The sequence below is a fragment of the Crocodylus siamensis genome, chromosome 2 (assembly GCF_052110815.1).
Source record: "Crocodylus siamensis isolate JL-2025a chromosome 2, ASM5211081v1, whole genome shotgun sequence".
NCBI classification, from domain to species: Eukaryota; Metazoa; Chordata; order Crocodylia; family Crocodylidae; genus Crocodylus; species Crocodylus siamensis.
In genome coordinates, this window is record NC_143396.1 from 66,543,486 (window position 1) to 66,562,721 (window position 19,236).

Genomic DNA, 19,236 nt, shown 5'->3' on the forward strand with positions numbered 1-19,236 from the left:
ATTGCGTGTTTCATTTTGACGCTGTTTTGACTCATTTCAAGCTCAAAACAGCAAAATCAAAATGAAATGAAAGACTTCAAAGCAGCCTCAAAACGAAACAAGGGCAGTCAAAACGTTTTGAGTTTTGAAGCTGGGCTTGCCTGCAGGGAAACAGAAACTAAGGCGAGGGAGGAGGGAGAAGGGGGAAGACCTGCTCTGATACTGGCACGTGTAGCCGGCCAGTGACTATGATCCTTCCCTGAGGTCCCTTCCAATCCCAGTGCCCTGTGAGAGGGATGGAAAAACAGCATAAAAAGCAGCATTGTTTGAAATGAGCTTTCTGCCTTGGGGTCAGTTACTGAGCTGCCTTCCAGCAGCTCAGCAGCATCAGAGAAAGTCTATCACTTCCTACTTGCTAGTCTGTTACTAGCAAGTGAGATTCAATACCTTTTGCTTTCATTATTATATTCCTCCTATATTCCTATACACCCTTTTATTATTATATTCATTCATTCCTTTCAATTTATTCCTCCCCCAAAATCCTCTTTTTGTTTTTGTTAGTCTATTTTGATTCTTTTCCCCCAGAAATCTATGCTTTTTCTCACAGTGTGCATTCCATTCAATGTACAGGGAAGCACAGTATATATTGTATATTATAATATAGAATTTACTCAGGAACACATACTACATACATTTATATATATTTATTTATTACATAAATACATACATACATACATTACATAGATTTACAGAAGAACACAGATTTTCCAGCACACCAAGGCAAGCACACTGAAGCATACCATGAAGTATGCTCTAAAGCAGCTGGCAAGCCTTCAGGGAGGGGCAAGCCCAGCAGGCAAGCCCAGCTTCAAGACCTGTAAATTTCCCACCCCCCCACTCCAAACTGAGACAGCCTCTTTCCTACAACTAGTAGGTAGGGCTGTGTGAAGCTTCGGTTGCTGATTCAATTTGGCAGAGATTCAGCCTGATTCAGCGGCCAAATCTCCAAATCCAAATTGAATCAGGAGACTCTTTAATCTCTCCAAATTGAATCGGAACCCTCTGAATAGATTCAGAGAGATTCGGAGGGATTTGATGATTTAGACATAGACACAGTTTTAAATGTTTTTTCTGCATATTTCAAGGTACCAGGCAGCTTGTGAACGCTGAGATGGTGGGGCAGATGGAGCGTCCCACAGGAGTGCAGGGGAGTCAAAAGCAAGCTCAGTGGTGGACCCAGAAGTGGACCAGAAGCACCAGAAGTGGACCACCCCCCACCCCCCCCGCTCCCACCCTCTGGCTCAGCAACTGGTGCCTCCTGGGTCTGGGGTGGCACCCGGGGTCCCCCTGCAGAAGATCCCTGAGGCAGAGTATTTCTAGTCCACTTCTGGGTCTGCCACCAAGCAGGCAAGGGGCCCTCCGCGCTGCTGTGGGACACTCCATCCACCCCACCATCTCAGCATTCAAGTGCCATGCCTGGTACCTTGAGTTGTGTAGAAAAACCATTTAAACCCGTGTCTATGGCTGAATCACTGATTCTCCAAATCAGCATCAAATCTTCAGATTCGGATTCGGCTGAATCGAATTGGGACAGTAATCAGAATCAATGAATCAAATCACTGTCCCCTGAATCAGGCCAAATCCAAATTGAATATGGCCTACTTTGCTTATCCCTACTAGCAGGCGTGAGGTTTCCAGTTTTACTGGCACCAAGGAGAGGGGAGCATTGCCACTGTCTGAGTCTGCATCCCCTCCAAGAGCACCAGCCTTAACCCCCACCACCACCATGACAACAAGCAGTTCCAGCATGACAGTCTTCTCCACCCCCATTTCACTTCCCATCCTGAGCCTTCCAGTGTCAAATGAGGAGCTGGAGCTGGAGCTGGAGCTGAGTGCCATAGCAAGGAAAATTCTGGGGAAGAAACAGGAATCATCAGAGTTTGTGCTCCACACCCCTCAAGTTTCCCCTAGAACCAGGTCTCCTTCCCCAGAAGGCAATTTGGAGGAGGTTAAGGTAGAAGTTGTGGAGGCAAGTGGCACAGCTGAGTCCACTCCTTTTGTTGCTGTACCTCTGCCTGATGAGGAGGGGGAAAAGGCAGTATCCACACATGCCCCCGCACCCCAGAATTGAGTGAGTAGTGTGGTCTGGGATCATTTTGAGCTGGCAGATGAGCATCCCACATATGCTGTCTGCCTGCACTGCTGAGCCCAAACCAGCCAGGGCAAGGGAATGAAACACATGAGCACCACAGGGATGCTGATGCATCTCTACAGGCACCACCTCCTTGCTCCTCCTCAGCCTGGCAAAAAGCAGTGGCCCAAAAAGAAGTTCCTCTCTTGCTCCAAAGCCCCTGTGCCCCCGAAGCAGAGGCAGGCCAGCCTGGAACAGTGTGGGAAAGGCAGACTGAAAGAGGGGCATGTTTCAAAGGTGAGCAAGTTTACCCAGACCATTGGGGAGATGCTTGCTGTAGATGGCCAGTCCTTCTAATTAGTTGAGCAGCCAGTTCAGGTGGCTCATGGCACTCATGGCCCCATGTTATCAAGTGCCTGCATACACCACCTTCAGCAGGACACTGGTGCTGTCCCTGTATGAGGCATGCAGGGAATGCTTGAGGGAGGAGCTGCGCAAAGTAGGTCTGCAGGTGACCTTGCACTTCACTTTGTATATCTGGAGCAGCAGGGGTGGAGATCATACATACCTCTCCCTCACAGGGCACTGGTGCAACCAGTGAGGCCATTGGTGGGCTCTCCTTCAAGCTGAGGTGATGGATGAGTCCCACATGGCAACCAAGATCATGGGGGCCATGATCTTCTTGATGCAGGGTTGGCTCATTGGGCAGGGCAAGCTCATCCGTGGGTTCATGGTCACTAACAATGGGTCCAATATGGGCCATCCATGATGCCAGCTTTGTTGGCACCCACTGTGTGGCACACAAGTTCCACCTCATAGGGATGCCTTGGAGGGGGCCAGGGCTGCTGGTGATGGCACCAGCAAACTCATTTCCAAATTCAGAAAGTGGCAGGCTACTTCTATCAGAGCATCAAGTGGGGGGCAAGATGCTGCAGAACAAACCGGCAGAGCTGAACATCCTACAGCACAAAGTCATGCAAGATGTGGAGACTCAGTGGAAGGGTTTTTCAACCCAAAATCTTGCTAAAATGTATTTTTCCAACTGGTCAGTTGGTTTACTAAAAGATAGCAGATTGACCCAAAGAACCTTTTCTGCCAGTGTTATGTCCTTAGACCAACACAGCTACAACATACGTCCCTAGCACCTGTCCTTGGTCAGCTGACTGGAAGAAGGCAGGCCCTGGGCACATCTAAGCCCCAGGGCTGGGGCTGGCAGGGAGAGTTCTCTGGCTGCTGCTGGAGAAGAAGCTCCTGCAGGAAAGGAAAGAAAGGCTCTAGTCTGTGACAGTTTGGCTGCCTGAGATGCTAGTGCTGCTGTGCTGCTTACTTACCTGTTGTCATTTAAAGTGGTGTACTGAGTTCAGGCTGTAGGGGAGGGGGAGACATCATTGGGGCACATTACTATGTCATGTAGAGGCCCCAGTGCCAAGGAGGGTGCACCTTACACACACACACACACGCCACGAGTTTTGCTTGTCAGCAGCTCAAGGTTCAGTTTCCCAGAAAATGCAGCACCTATCTCCTTGAAACTTTACAGGTTTTGTGGCCTCTGCAGGGGCTACCCTCCCTGCTGTTTTCATTCAAATCACACAAGAAATGCCAAAGTTGTAGGCATTTTTGTGATTCCCCATTATAGGCTATGGGCAAAACATCAAAACGCATCAAAACAGCGAACCAGTTTCAACAAAACAAAAAGGAGCAGTGCTTTGAAATGAAACAAAACATTGAAATGAAACACTTCAAAATGTCCCTTTGAAATGGTGAAACAGAAGTCGAAATGAAACGGTGCTGTTTCACACATCCCTAGCTGTTAGCTGTTACCTTTTTATTTTATACCCTTCAGCTCAGCATCTTCAAAGCATTCTTGTGGTTGCATAAATCAAGAGAGAGTCCCAAGCAGTAATTGACAGGAAAATCCTATTAATCAAACTGCTTATTATTGGGTATCAGAATGTCTCAATTTTGAATGAATTACCTTCCTCAGTGATGAGAGGTTATCCATTTCTACTAAGTTGTAACATATCAAGAAACTGCTTAACAAGTAGGAAAAGCAAGGTTTACAAGGCATTGTCCTTGGAAGACCTAGGGAACCACTGAGGCAAAAAGAGAGTATAAATCAAGGGGAGACATCTATCAGAGCTCATATGGAGAATGTCTTTTCCTGCACATAAACACAAGTTAATTGCAACAGAAACATTTACCAGACTGATGGGAGGCTGCTTAAAATAAATAATCATAAATATAGTAAAATAAGTTGGAAGTGATGTCTCATTATTTCTTTTCATAAATAATGAGCAAACTCATTTCCACAAACTCACATCCTCTTGCATTATGCAATTGTCATTAATATTTTGTATTTTAACTTTTATGAGTAGGCCCAGCTCAGCTTGAGTTTCACAGTCATCACAGTGGGTGATATATTTTCCTGTTGGAAAGAAGTTCATCCCAAACATTAGCAGTACAAATCCTGGATGTCTACCACTCATATGACTTTTTGCCATCTGGTCATGTTTCTGCAGATTGCATTGAGCTCCTCCAAACAAAAAACTAGAGCATCTAAAGCTCTTTTATTGGGGTAGTTACAGATTCATATCCCTTTTATTAGTGATATGTAGTACATGAAATATTTGTATCTAAGACTATTACTCCAGTGGCCTATCACAGCCATTAGATAGAAAATATGCATGTGGTGGAATAGCTCTTGATCTCTAGTTAGGATCATCAGCCAGATGAGGTGGCTGATTCTTTGCCTGCATCCCAACCATCCAGTGGAGAGTTACATGGCTGAATAACATTGTGGGCTGTTTGAACATTTAAATGGTTGCTCTTAACACACTTCATGATTTGATAGAGCTTAAGGTGATTAGGGATCCTTCAGTCATCTAGCTGACCTAGAGATTCCACCCAATTACTCCTGTATCGAGCACAAGAACTGCTTGATGAAAGTATAACTTGAATTAAGTCAAAGTTTGGCTTCCAAAAAGACATCCAGTATCAGTCTGAACCCACCATTTTCTTAGGAAGTGTATTTCTGTGGTTACATATTGTCACTGCTTGTTTTCTTTTTTCAATTTATTTCTAAATTGAATGTGTCTTACTTCAGGTTAAGCCACTGGTTCTTGTTATACCTTTCTCCAATAAATTATGCTGCCATTAAGTACCCAGTATTTTCTCCATGTGAAAATTACTTGTACATTGTAAATCAAGTCACTGCTCAGTGTTTTTGATAAATTAAACAGACCTGTCCCTCAATATAAAGAATGCTTTCCAGCGCTTACATAATTCTTGTAGTTATTTTTCTGCACTCTCCAACCTTTCAACCTCCTTTTTTAAAGTATAGACATCAGAACTACATGCAACATTTTAGCATCAGTCTCACTAATGCCAAGTACAGAGGTAAAATAATCTCTGTACTTCCCTTTCTAAACATCCACAGATTTCATTAGCTTTTTCACCATAACATTATGCTGAAATTTTATATTGTTTGTCCACTTTAACAGCTGAATTCTTTTTAGTGTCACTGCTTCCAAGTACACAGTTTCCTATGCTGTAGATATGACAGGCATTCTGGATTCTTAAATGTATGCCTTTTGCATTTGGGTCTGGTTAAATTATGCTCCAAGTTCAGCTTTTAAAATGAGGAATTGGCAACCTATGGCCCATGGGTTGCATCTGGCCTGCAAAAGGATTGTTTCTGGCTTGCAAAGGTCCAATCCAGTCTGCATTTTACTAAGGGTGTGCTAAAGCTGCAGCCATTGGAGCCGGTTGATATTTTGCTTATGGTGCACCAATTGCCCCCCGGCCACTCCAGCCAGCTGCTACAGCCCATGTGGTGGGCTGCTCTTCCTTGATGCAACCTCTGTTCATTGTGCCTGGAGCATCTGGGGGAGAAATGGTGGCCCACAGCACCAACAAGTTTGCAAGCTTTCGCTTGCATTTGTAATAGGTTGCTGACCCTTATCTATATTTCTCTGCAGGACTATCCTGTCCTCATTAACCAGTTCTGTATTCTTTGTCATCCATACATTTTATCAGCCTAATTTTTTGTCTATATTAAGATTTATTTCCAGATTTTTAAAATAAAAATATCAAATTGTAGAAAACTTGTGGAACCCTTCTAGAAACATGCCTATTTGGCTATTTTGCAATTCTGATTCGTTTTTTGGATATCACTGTCACTTAGCTGTTTTTTAATCCATTTAGTGTGCATTTTAATATTACTGTATGCTGCTGTCTTTTTGCTTTTAATTGGGATGTCATACTGCAGTACATCAACTGCTTTACAAAAGTCCTACTCTGTGTAATTACTTTTATCCACCAAATTGCATCTCATCAAGAATTAAATTGGGTTTGATTTGAGAAAACCTATGTTACTCTTTTCATTGATTAACTGGAGTTAATTTATTTCTAGATTTTTAAGACTTCATCAGTTAAATCCTATAGCAGCTTTCTGTTATTTTGCTGGGGATTGGTGTCAGCCTATCAAGGTGGTAGTTACCTGGATCATCCTGTTGGGCCTCTTTCAGTATTGCCACACTATTGGTACTCTTCCAGTCTGCTGGAGTTTTCCCAGTATTGCAAGACTCATGAATAATCTAACATCAGAAGGCCAGAAGACTGCCTCAGACAATATATTTTTGTACTCTTGGGTGCAACTTATTCAAGTCTGCTAATCTGATGATTTTTTAAAAATACTTGGGCCATTAATATTCTTTGCCATCATCCTCCATCATTAATGGATTGAAAATTACTTCCGTATTTTCATGTAATATGACTATATCATTCTCCTTCTTAGCAAACAGAAATTTATTGAATACAGTCTTTCCCATAGCATGACTAACAATTTTACTTTCTGCATCAGGTAAAATTGTTGGTAAGATGTCTTTTGTGCCTAGTATAGTTATTATCATGGATTTTTTCCTCCCTAATTTCTTTAGCTTCTCTTATCAATTCCATATTTGTCACAACCTCAAAATTATATTGACAGCTTTTGTTTCCCCTTATATATTGGAGGGTTGTTTTGTTCTTTTAATGCTGCTTTCTCCTCACTACTCATGGTTGACTTCATCATTTTGCTCTGTTTCCAAATCAGAGATGTTATAACTTCACTAACCAGGGCTGAACAGCTTACTAAGTTTGCAACAGCAGCAGCTCCATTTCCATTACATTTTATTTTGGATAGAAATAGCACATGCTGGTAACATATTACTTCCCTCTACCCCAAATGTAATCAAGAGTAGTACTGTACGTCAAACATCTCATTAGAACATCACAAAACTGGACAATTTCTAGACCTAGAAAAATGATGGGTTGCTTAAATGGTCACTTTGAAACACCCCAGAACACATGTTGCAGACAGGTATTAGCCAGACTCAACCAGTACAGTCAACTCGGACCAGTTAATCTTTGTTTAAATATTTTACTCTATCTCTGGCTGTGGTGCAGGATGTTGACAACTGAATCTTGGAAAACATTTATAGAAACAAGGGTGATATGGCAAGTACAGATCCCTGGATCCCTATGGCCTTTAAAAGGAGAGTAACCATGCTCTCGATGGCAGGATACTTTTGCCTTGAAGACTCTTCAGGGTCCTTTCCGAGCATTGGGTTGGTTTATATGATGAGGAATATAATCAGGAAGTCAGTTCAAGTGAAAGAAAATTCAGAATTATAACATAGATCTTAATCGTAATACTGATTAATACAAGTCGCCAGATACCAATATCAAAATGACAGTAAACTTACAGTTTATATAGGACAGAAGCCAAGAAAGGGGAAGCATGTGCAATAACATGCAAGTTCATGGCAAAAGAATCATTTTAGTCTAGGAATCAAATGACCATAGATTTATAAAAGCAAGATTTCAGAAACATTACAGGAAAATGATCATCATTCACTATTCTGTCCAATGAATTAATATTAGAGACAAGAATTATTTGACAGGACCTCAACAGGAAAGCCTCACAATATAAGATTCTGTGTTCATATGAGTAGGGACTTAAAAAATACATGATTTCATGGAAATCATGTAATTGATAGTCTCCTGTGAAATAGCCAGTTCCCCATGAAAAAGCATAGAAGACCAGCTATGTTAAAAAAGCTGGCAAAGAGCCAGCAAAAAAAGCTGTCTCCTAGAAGGGTAGATGGAGGGGGAAGGGAGCAAAGAGGGAAAAAAAAAGTAGGCTGCCCATCTCCTGAAGTGGTGGGGAGGAGGAGAGGTGGGAAAAGTTCCCATCTCTGTCTCCAGAAGGGGAAAGGAAGGAGAGGATCAGGGAAAAGCTCCAAGTGTCCTTGGAGTGGGAGGGAGAGGGGAAGGAAGAGAGTGTGGGGGGATGTGGGGGTGGGTGTGTGAGGAGTGGGGGGCTGTCTGGTTGCTAGGTCCTGGGAGCCTGTTGTGTGTAAGGGGAGGGGGGAGAGCAGGAGACATGTACAGCATAGCTCCCCAGGCAGTGCAGTTCATGCTACCCCTGTGGCACTCTGCATGGGGCCAAGCCCAGTTCACTTGCATCAGAGCAGCCTGTGCCACATGTCCACTGGTGCCCGCAGCCTCACCGGCCGCTGCTCTGCAGCCCCCACCTCCAGTTCCAGGATCTGGAGCCGGGTCCCCACGTGCTTTCTGGGAAAGGTACAGTGCAGTGCAGCAGGTGTGAGAGGAAGAGCTGCTGCTGGAGGCACAGAGCAGCTCCTGGCTGGCTGCAGCCACCCTAGGAACAGCCCACTGGAAAGTGCTCCTGTCCCAGCACATGGGGCTCTGGCTCCAGCTCCCAGGAAAGTGGCCAGGAGCTGAAGCTGGAGCCCCAGCACTGTGGCAGCAACCACCTTGCTAAAGCTGGTTGCCCGCCCACCCACCCACCAAGAACAATGTGGCAGACACAGCGTGGTGCAGCAGGGACCAGAGCAGTTTCCAGCGGGCTGTTCTCGGTGTGGCTTCAGTCAGCCAAGTGCTGCTCTGTGCCCCTGGCCTCCAGCAGCAGCTCCTCCTCTCACTCCTGCTGCACTGCACCACACCGCTCCTGAGGGCCTAGCTCCACACAAGGGCCTAGCTCCAGATCCTGGAACTGAAGGGTGGGGGGCGTAGAGAGGCACCCAGCCAGGCTGTGGGCACCGGTGGGAGCATGGCTTGGGCTGTCCACCGCACACGAATGGGGCTTGGCCCCATGCAGAGTGCTGAGGCTCCAGCTCCAGATCTGGTGGCTGGGAGCTGAAGCTACAGCCTCGTGAGCTGGGGTAGGAGCCACCCAGCTGAAACTGCTTGCCCAATGTGGCCTTCAAAATGGCAGCTGTAGGCATGATATGGCTGTGAAATCAGGGGCCCTGGCTGTGTTCCAGCCATGTAATTGGCCACCAGGGCCAATGAATGTGATAGGTGCCTATGTATAAGTGATATGAATACTATGGTGGAAAAAGATAATCATAGTTTGATGAATATAATGTGTACATAGTACTGCTCACATAACAAGAGTGTTGTAGTGCATAGTTAGAATCCCAGTCCACTCATCATTCAAAGAAAAATTTTGTTAGAAAGATCCACAAATGGATCTCACCTGAGACAATTAATAAATAAAGTTTTTGGTATATACAAAGTTTCAATTGTCACTTCAAGATGCCCACATATATAGAGGAATAGGTATAGGTAGGGATCAACATTTAGGTATTTGTACAATGAACATAAACTGAAAATATTCCTAGTAAAGAATATCAGAATTTAATTTATCCAAATGAGAGGAAGAACAAATGAGGAACATTTTTTGAAACTCAGCTTTCAAAGAAGACTTCTAATACGGTGGAAATACACTTACAATAAAGAGGGCATAAGAAGTAAAACAGAAGTGAAACTTCTGTTTATAAGAGCAGATAACATCCTGGGATTTAGCAAAGGTAGGAAGGAAGAATGAATCAGCAATGCTGCAGAAGGAACATAGGCCAAATTAAATATATTTCTTGTTTTAGGGTCAGAAAGAGGTAAAGAATGTAAAGTGGAATACAAGAATAGAGATAAAAAGGTGAGAAGATTGGCTAGAAAGAAAAACAAAGTGGATATTGATAGGTAGGCATTAGAAGTAAAACAGCAGCAGTGAAAAAAGACACGAGAGCAATTTATCAAACCACTAAATAACTTACTGGGGACTCTACCCACAGCAGGGAAGGTCTTCTATTACCTTTAGAAAAGCAATTGAAAAGATGAGCAGAATATCCTTATCAGATGTCTCCCAGAAGTATCATTTGTCCTTAACATAAAGAAGAAAGTACATTTTGATGTTTTTATGGATGAATTTAAAACAACCATCAACAGAGTAAAGAATATCTTTCCAAGTAAAGTTTAAATCAAAGCTGAACTTAAAGAAAGTGAAGAAAGCAACATGAAAGGGTTATTGCACTGATTGACTCAGTTTACTATGAAGAAGGAATACAACCCAGAAGAATGGAAAAGGATTATAATCCAACTGTCTAAAAGATAAACATTTGAGTGATTGTAACAACTGAGAGTAGGTTATGCTTCTCTAAGTCCCCAGTAAATTCTGTGCAATTATCTTTAAAAAGGTTTAGAGACATATTTGATAGCATACTTGCAGAACAATGAAGGAGACAAATTGATCTTAGGGTAGGCCAGAGCTTCAAATGGTGTGAATGACTGCAGTCAGTAGCCTTAATTTTGTGCATTACCAAAATGTATTTAATGACTTATTATCTACTATGGTGATTTGCTAACTGGATTTCCAACAAAATATTTCAAATAATTAAATTACATTAGAATGCACACTGTGCAGTAAAAATATACCTGGAGATGAGACTGGTGTCAGGCAAGATTCTATCTTTTCTCATATATTGTTTGTATTTGCTGCTGACAGTGATTCCTCTGCCAGCTATATAGCAATGGGCATTGCAGGGAAACATAGCAAACTTGGAGTCTCAAACTTTGCAGACGACATCTGTCTGATAAATAAATCAAATGAAGACATGCAGAAAAAGACAGATGGTCTGACAAATCCTGTTGAGCAAGCTGGTGGTCTTATTAAATCAACTTACATAACTTTTAGGTAATTCTGCCCACATGTGAAAATGGGACCTTAAATGTTAACCTTAATGTTAAGTAAAATTAACTTATCTAAGTAGCATCATTCACAATACTGATTATTGCATGTTTGATGTAAAGTCCAGCATTGATAAAGGAAGTACTGTATTTCAGAAACACATTGAACTGTAAGGGTGCATCCAGACAAACAGGAATGTATGGTATGCAGCAGCACAGAGCTCTGTGGCACCATACACACTGCACATGTAAGTGTTCCCTGCACTGCTAATTTGCTGCTAATTTGTGGGGGATGGGGAGGGCATTTGACACCAGGGGATCCCAGTGTAAAAAAACCCATAGTGAAAGCCACCAGAACAGCAGCTCCCAGACCAGCAGCATGTGGTGGCAGGAGCCCCACTCCATGAGTCCTGCACCCCCCAACCCCGGCTGGGCGGGTTGTCCCAGCCCCAGCCCCAGCCCCAGCCCCAATCCCTCCCTTGCTGTGCAGGCATTGATCTGCCCCCCCATGCCCATGCCCCTCCCCCTCCACCCACCACAACAGACCTATCAGCTGGAGGCAAACGTGTCCAATGTGGTCGAGGACTGCTGCCTATTTAGTCTATGACCGAATCTCCCAAACAGCACCAAACCTGTCTGAATCAATTCAGACCTTTTAATGGGTCTTCTGATTCAATTCAGATTTGGAGGTTTGGCCACTGAATTGAGCCAAATCTCCTCCTAATTGAATCAGCTACCAAAGCTTTGCACAGCCCTACTAGACCCTATAAGTGTTAAGCCTTGGTATGCATCTAGTAAACACAATATGAACCTGCCTGAAAATCATAACAAACCCTTTGATATGGATGACAAAAAATGAAATACACATATCATCTAGTTATAAACTTTTTAGTTAGAGGATTAAAATATAAAGTAAGGAATTTCCAATTAAGCTACCAACTGAATCTCTGAATCTTACAGGAGGACATATGCTTGTCATTGACCTTTGGAGTTTCTTCACATTCAGTTCAGCATAAATGGATGCTATTGCTTTGCTGCTGAATGATAGAAATGCAATTATGGTAATGGACACCTAAAATATTTTTGAGAAGTCTCAGATCCCACTATCCACAGAATAATAGTTCGAACTTCCCATTAGTTGACCATCTTCCTACAATGATGTACTCAACACATGTATATCATATTTTCCTTTCTACCAACAAGAACAAAAAGCCCAATGTGTATTTGAGTAGCAAAGAACAAAAAGTGGGACTTCATACAGACAATACAGTCGTTCAACTTTTTGGCCCTTTCCTCTGCAGTCTGCTGATCACACTTTCCTCTTGACATTTGTTGGAGAAGATAAAGGAAGGCAATGTACACGGCCCGCTTCACATGAACGGACTTCATCCATCTGTTTCCTTCTATTTTTAACGGCTTGCTACACTGTAATTCTAACAAAACTAGCAATTATGTAGAAACCATACTATTAGACTGGCTGAATGAATGAAAATGGCAGCTCTCATTGTCATATTCTTGTAATAATAAATACTGACTTAGATCTGGACAACTGTGCATTTTGTTCACAGAAGTTAAGTGCTTGTGAAATTATTTTCAGTCCTCACAAATTATTCAGAGTACAGTAATTTTAACTGACTAGACATATTTAACAAATGCAGGCAAAATTAGTAATATTGCAGAAGGCACTGAGGTCAGATCTCCATGACGTGAAGCACTATGTAAACATGACAGCATCACTACACTTGGAATGTGTCATCTCAAATTACAGGCATTGTAGAAAGGAAGTAGTATTGTCACAATTTTATGGAACAGAAACTCCAAATATTGTTGTTCACAAAGAAAAGGTACTTCAAAGCCAGACCAGCATCCAGCTTCAGCTGATAATGGCAATGAACAACCACCTGCATAGCGACATACTGCAACATCTTCCCCTCTATGTCAAGGAAAGCTATGCATCCCTGCAAGCTGACATTGGCTCCCAGGGGGATGATTGGAGACTCTCTGGGTCAAAATCCATGGTGAACAAGGCACAGGGGACACGATGGTGGAAGTCTACTACAGACCTCCTAGCCCAGATCAAGAGCTTGACCAGGAATTTGCCAGGGAACTAGCTGAAGCTGCATGCTCCTAGTGCATGGTTGTCATGGGAGATTTCAACCACCCTCACATCTTGTGGGAAGAGCACTCAGCCACATCTGAATAGTCGCAAAGCTTCCTCATGTGCATGGATGAACTCTATCTGACTCAAGAAGTCTATGGACTGATGAGAGGCAAAACTCTACTCAACCTGGTACTGGCAATGGGGGATGACTTAATCAGCAACCTAATGATCAAAGGGAAGCTGGGAGACAGCAACCATGAGCTGACCACCTTCACTATCCGCTGTAAAGCTGCCAAGTCAGTCAGCAAAACAGAAGTTCTCGATTTCAGGAAAGCTGACTTTGACAAGCTCAGGAAGCTTGTTGGTGAGGCCCTAAGGGACCATGACCCAAAGGGGAGGGGAGTTCAGGAAGAATGGTTGTTCAAGGGAGAGATCCTGGAATCTCAAGCAATCCCTTCTCGGAGGAAAGTCAGCAAAAGGGCACAGCAGCCTCCGTGGCTCTGAAGGGAACTAGTGGACCTTCTGCATCTAAAAAGAAAGACCTACAAAGTATGGAAGGCTGGATCCAGCCCAAAGGAGGAGTACTCTGCACTGGTCTGGATCTGTAGGGAGCGAACCAGGAAAGCCAAGGCTGCATATGAACTCCAACTAGATACATGTATCAAGGACAATAAAAAGTCCTTTTGTAGATATGTGGGGAGCCGGAGGAAAAGCAAGGGCAACATTGGACCCCTGCTAAAACTACGGGTCAACTGACAACCAAAGCCCAGGAAAAAGCCAACCTGCTTTATGGGTATTTTGCATTGGTTTTTCACCAGCCCCAAGGGATGGCCCTGCTCAATACGGTACAAGATGGCCAGAGCAAGGGAAAACTGTTATCCTTCATCAATGTTGACCATGTGAAGGAACACCTTAAGAGGCTGGACACCTTCAAGTCAACTGGCCCAGACAACTTACACACCAGGTTACTTAAGGAGCTAGCAAGCACCATAGCTCTGCCACTGGCATGGATCTTTGAGAACTCGTGGTGCCCAGGCGAAGTGCCTGAAGATTGGAAGAAGACCAATATGGTACCTATCTTCAAGAAAGGGAGGAAAGTAGATCCAGGGATCTACAGGCCCATCAGCCTGACCTCTATCCCAGAAAACATCTTGGAAAAAATCATCAAAAAGACCATTCTTGACAAACTGGCTTGTCGCAGGGCTCTCAGGTGCTCTGTGACTGGGAGCAGAAGCGGCTCAGGAGAGACCCCTAGTGTTGGGACGAGGGAAGCACAGCTGCCAGTCATCAGGACTGCGCAGGTGCTGGTTGCCCTAGCAACCGGGGAAACCTAGGGACAAGAAGGGGCGGAGCTTAGCCCTTCTTAAGGCCAAGCAGAAGGCTAGGAGGGCAGTTCCCCTCTGGCCGCTGAGGGAGGAGGAACTCAGCCACAACAAAGGGGAGAACTCTGATGGCCGGAATAGCCCTGGGCTCTTGCTGGGGGTTGATGTGTGCTCGTGCTCTCCCTCTCTCTGGTAGGGTGAGATGTATACCCTGACCCAAACGGTCAAGCTGCTATGTTGGGGCTTGGGGTTTTGTGTTTTGTGTTATAGCTGGTTGGCTTATGGTTTGTGTTTGTTTGTATGGTACCGGAGGACCAGGTGAGGCTGTAGGGGTGAGAGGAGGTCTCATGGGAGCGCCCCAGTAATCTGGGGGTTCCTGGTGCCCTGTGGGGCACAGTGAGCAGTGCCGGGTAGGCATAGCTGTTCGCGCCGGTGTGGCGCGGTGTTGAGGGGTATTGAACCCAGCCCTTTGGGGCGGTTGCACGGAGAGAAGCCCCAGGAAGGGGCAGGGCACATTGGCCCAGCTCTGGAGCTAGGAGGCAACAAGGAGCGCTGGAGTTAGGGGGCAGTGAGGAGCCCCAAGAGTGAGGAGGGGCGGCGAGGGCCCCAAGAGTGAGAAGGGGTGGTGAGGAGCCCCAAGGACAAACGAAGGGCCGAGACATAATAACATGGCCCAAGTTAGATCATACAGGCACCATATGCGAGGCTTGGGCTGCGGTGCAGGGGAGGAAAAGGAGCCACAGGCAGCGCCCCTGCCATCGGGGCACACAAAAATGGGCAGCCTCCTGCTAATTCCAATCAACCATCAATTATAAGTAAGATCAAGTCGTGGCAGGCGAGAGTGGGCGGGCGATTGGCCCATTGCAGGAGGACGGAGCCGCGCGTCCGGAGAGGCTCCGAAAGTGGTACTCCTGTTACATGGCTGAAGGATACTTCCTGAGGGATAGCCACTATGGGTTTGTTGCAAGTAGGTCTTGCCTGACCAATATCATCTCCTTCTGCGACCAGGTGACATATCACCTGGACAAGGGAGAAGTGATTGATGTCATATATCTTGACTTGAAAAAAGCTTTCGTTCTGGTATCCCATGATCGTCTTATAGAAAAACTGGCCAATTGTGGCCTTGGCTACATCACAGTCTGCTGGCTGGGGAATTGGTTTTGAGGTCGGACTCAGAGAGTGGTAGTTGATGGGAGTCAATCATTGTGGTGCGCCATGACCAGTGGGGTCCTCCAAGGCTCCGTTCTTGGGCCTGTTCTTTTCAACATCTTCATTAATGATGTGGACATTGGTGTTGGAAGCGGACTGACCAAGTTCGCTGATGACCCCAAACTTTGGGTAAAGCGTTCACACCCAAGGACATGGTGGTGACCTTGACAGGCTTGGAAAATGGGTGGACAAAAACCTGATGGCCTTCAATGCCAAAAAATGCAAGGTACTCCACCTTGGGAAGAAAAACCTGCAGCATGCTTATAGGCTTGGCAGTGCTATGCTTGCTAACACCATGGCCGAAAGGGACTTGGGGGTCATGACTGACCACAAGATGAATGTGAGCCACCAATGTGATGTTGCAGCTGGGAAAACAAGCAAAACTCTGGCTTGCATCCATATATGCTTCTCTAGCAAATGCCAGGATGTCATCCTCCCACTGTACTCGGCCTTGGTGAGGCTCCAGCTGGAGTACTGTATCCAGAAGCTTGAGAGAGTCCAGAGGAGAGCCACACGCATGATCAGAGGGCAGGAAAACAGGTCTTATGATGGGAGTTTGTGAGCCATGGGCCTCTTCAGCCTGGAAAAACACAGGCTTAGGGGGGACCTGGTTGCTGCCTATAAGTATAGAAGGGGTGTACATCAGGATCTGGGGGAATGCCTGTTCACTAGAGCACCCCATAGGATGACAAGGTCAAACAGTCACAAACTTCTCCAGGACCATTTCAGGTTGGACATAAGGAAGACCTTCTTTATAGTCTGAGCCCCAAAGGCCTGCCACAGACTGCTGCCAGAGGTGGTGCAAACACCTACTCTGGACTCCTTTAAGAGTCAATTGGACATTTATCCTGTGACCTCAGCTGACTTCCTGCCCCTGGGGCAGGGAGCTGGACTCAATGATCTTCTGAGGTCCCATCCAGCCCTAATATCTATGAATCTATGAACGACATCTACTATTCCCATGGTGTCTGTCCTACTGCACTCCTTCCCACTCTCAATGCTTTGTTGACAACTCTGACTAATATGCAAGTGGAGGCAGGTCACGAAGTACTGGAATTTTACATAGCAAACAGTATTATTTATTATGAGGGATTATTGCCAACCTAAACTGAAATGAATTTACTGCCATTACAATTCCCGAATACTGTTCCAAAATGACAAGTTGTTCTGAGAGTCCTTTCCTTGTGATCTTTTTTGGTAAAAACTTTCTATTAGACTAAATAAATGGATATAGTGCCTCTAATAACTTCCTTAGTTGATGTGCCTTTGACATGGAGATCAGTCATCAGATGTTTTCTACAGTGCATTATGATGCAAGACCATATATTTGAGTATGTGACTGAACCTGCCTTGAAGTGAACAGGTAAGGGAGAGCCACCATCCAGAAGAGTCAAACATTATTGATTTGATTTGACTTTTATTCATTTATTTTTATTTTGGATAGTACTGGTTTAGGAAGTTAACGTTCACACCTGATGTTAGTTTTGTATCACAGTGTTAACAGAATCTGTCCTTGACTTTGCTGTGAGCTTTATTGTAAAGTAGGATTCCATGAATAATGTACAGAAATGCTGATTGTTGTTTCAGTAGCATACTTGTCAATCTCTAGTAGTTATTTAATTTTATAATGGCAGTCACTTTGCTGCAATTACTCAGTATGAAAATAAGTGAGAATTACTTTTGGAGAGATTGCCATTTATAAAGAACTGAATAACTTAGTGTTTCCCCGCCTGAGCTGGCTGGGAGCCAGACTAGTCTGGTCTGTCAGGGGTGGAGGAAAAAGAATTGTAAACAAAAGAGGTGAAGGATTGAGTAGAAAAATCAGCATGGGTCCAACTCCCTTTACATGACAGTTATGCACATACTGGTGCAGATAAAGCAGCAGGCTATTTTACAGCCAGCCTCCTTTCTTCTCTGCTTTCCTAGTGATCAGAGTCGGGAGCTCATCCATACACTCAGAGGGATCATTCCTGCAGTTAGTTCCATATAGGCACACAATTGCACCTGTGCAGTACTCCATGAAAGTGTTGCAGGACTGGAGCCTCAAATGGCTCCACTGGTATGGCACATGATGTGCCAAAGCTAGGGACAGACATTCAAAAATCCTGAGTCTGAATTAATTCAATCTTTGCAGGTTAATCTAACCTGGCTAGGCTAAACTGATTTGTAACCACACAGACATCCAAGAAATAGAGATGCATGCCTGTAGTAGCTCAGGCTAGAAGCCAGGGGGTGCTAGCACAGCCCTCCCCAAGGAAGGGAACATTTCAAGGAGAGACATTACCAGCTACCTGTTGATTATCTCCAGAAAGGATACAGTCCTGTCTGCCTTTGTCCCATCTTTTCTGTCACAGCACAGACCATACTCAGCATGTGGTATGCTAGCTAATGCTGACAGTTGTTTGTGTAAGGCATAGGGGAGGGGGGAATTCCTGCTTAGCAGGGAGTAGGGAGGGGAGAGTGGGGGTGCTAGGGGAAGCCAGGCAGATGCCTGCAGTCTCTGATGGAGCTGCAGCCAGGGAACAGAGGGGAGGGACCAGTCCTGCTATGGAGCAGAAAACCCCACTCAGCCCAGCAAGTATACCATGATGCTGGGAGAGTCTGGTTTAACTTAAACCAGGAAGCAGTCTGGGACAGACATTGCATAAACTGATTTGACCTAAATCAGTTAAATCTGATACTACAGGAGAGGAGGGAAAGGAGGATCCAGGTAGTTAACCAAAGACTGTGGCGCTGGTGTCATCGGGAAGGCTGTGGCTTCCATGACCACAGCCCAGTCTTTGGTGAGACAGGCAGTTAGCTGCTGGGAAGAGATGGCCTCCACCTCTCTCCCCTGGGGAGGAGGCTCTTCTCAGCCAGACTGGCTGACCTTCTCCACCAGGCTTTAAACTAAGCCCTCTGGAGGATGGGGGGACTACCGCCACGGCTGGCCTGCTGAGCAACCCTTGCAAACCAGCAGGCTAAGGCACTTACGGGAGCCCACCCCTGTCCCAATCCTGGTACAATCTGTGGGCAAGGCAAGAGCCCACAAGGGGACACTTGCCTGCCTGTACACAAATGCCAGGAGCTTGGGGAATAAGCAGGAGGAACTCATCCTACTGCTTAACACAAAGAATTATGACATCATAGGGATAATGGCGACCTGGTCGGACTCCACCCATGACTAGACCACGGGTATAGATGGCTATACCCTGTACAGGAGAGATTGAGTGGATAAAAAGGGCGGGGATATAGCTCTCTGTCATGGAAGAGAACGGGAGAGAGAGGGGATAAAGGGGAGAACTAAAGAAAAAAGAAAAACACCACTTGCCTGCAGCAGGAGCCGTGGCACAACAGGGAGAAGAGGAGAAGCCCACACAGCTCATCAATTGCATCTTTATTCAGCTGGGACTGGCCGGTGACATCACTAGTGATCGCCAGCTGGTGAAGATAAAAATGGCAGTTGGCAGGAAAAGCAGGGGAGA

At 45.0% G+C, this 19,236-nt stretch overlaps 1 long non-coding RNA gene across 1 annotated transcript in view; it reads right to left on the minus strand.

Annotated features, from left to right (window-relative positions):
* Window positions 1–9,147: 9,147 nt before the first annotated feature.
* Window positions 9,148–19,236, minus strand: part of LOC149870353 (uncharacterized) — a 66,790-nt gene continuing 56,701 nt past the window's right edge. Inside the window, exon 5 of the long non-coding RNA XR_016440717.1 lies at window positions 9,148–10,337. This is a non-coding gene — a long non-coding RNA (uncharacterized LOC149870353). The remainder of the gene's footprint in view (window positions 10,338–19,236) is intronic.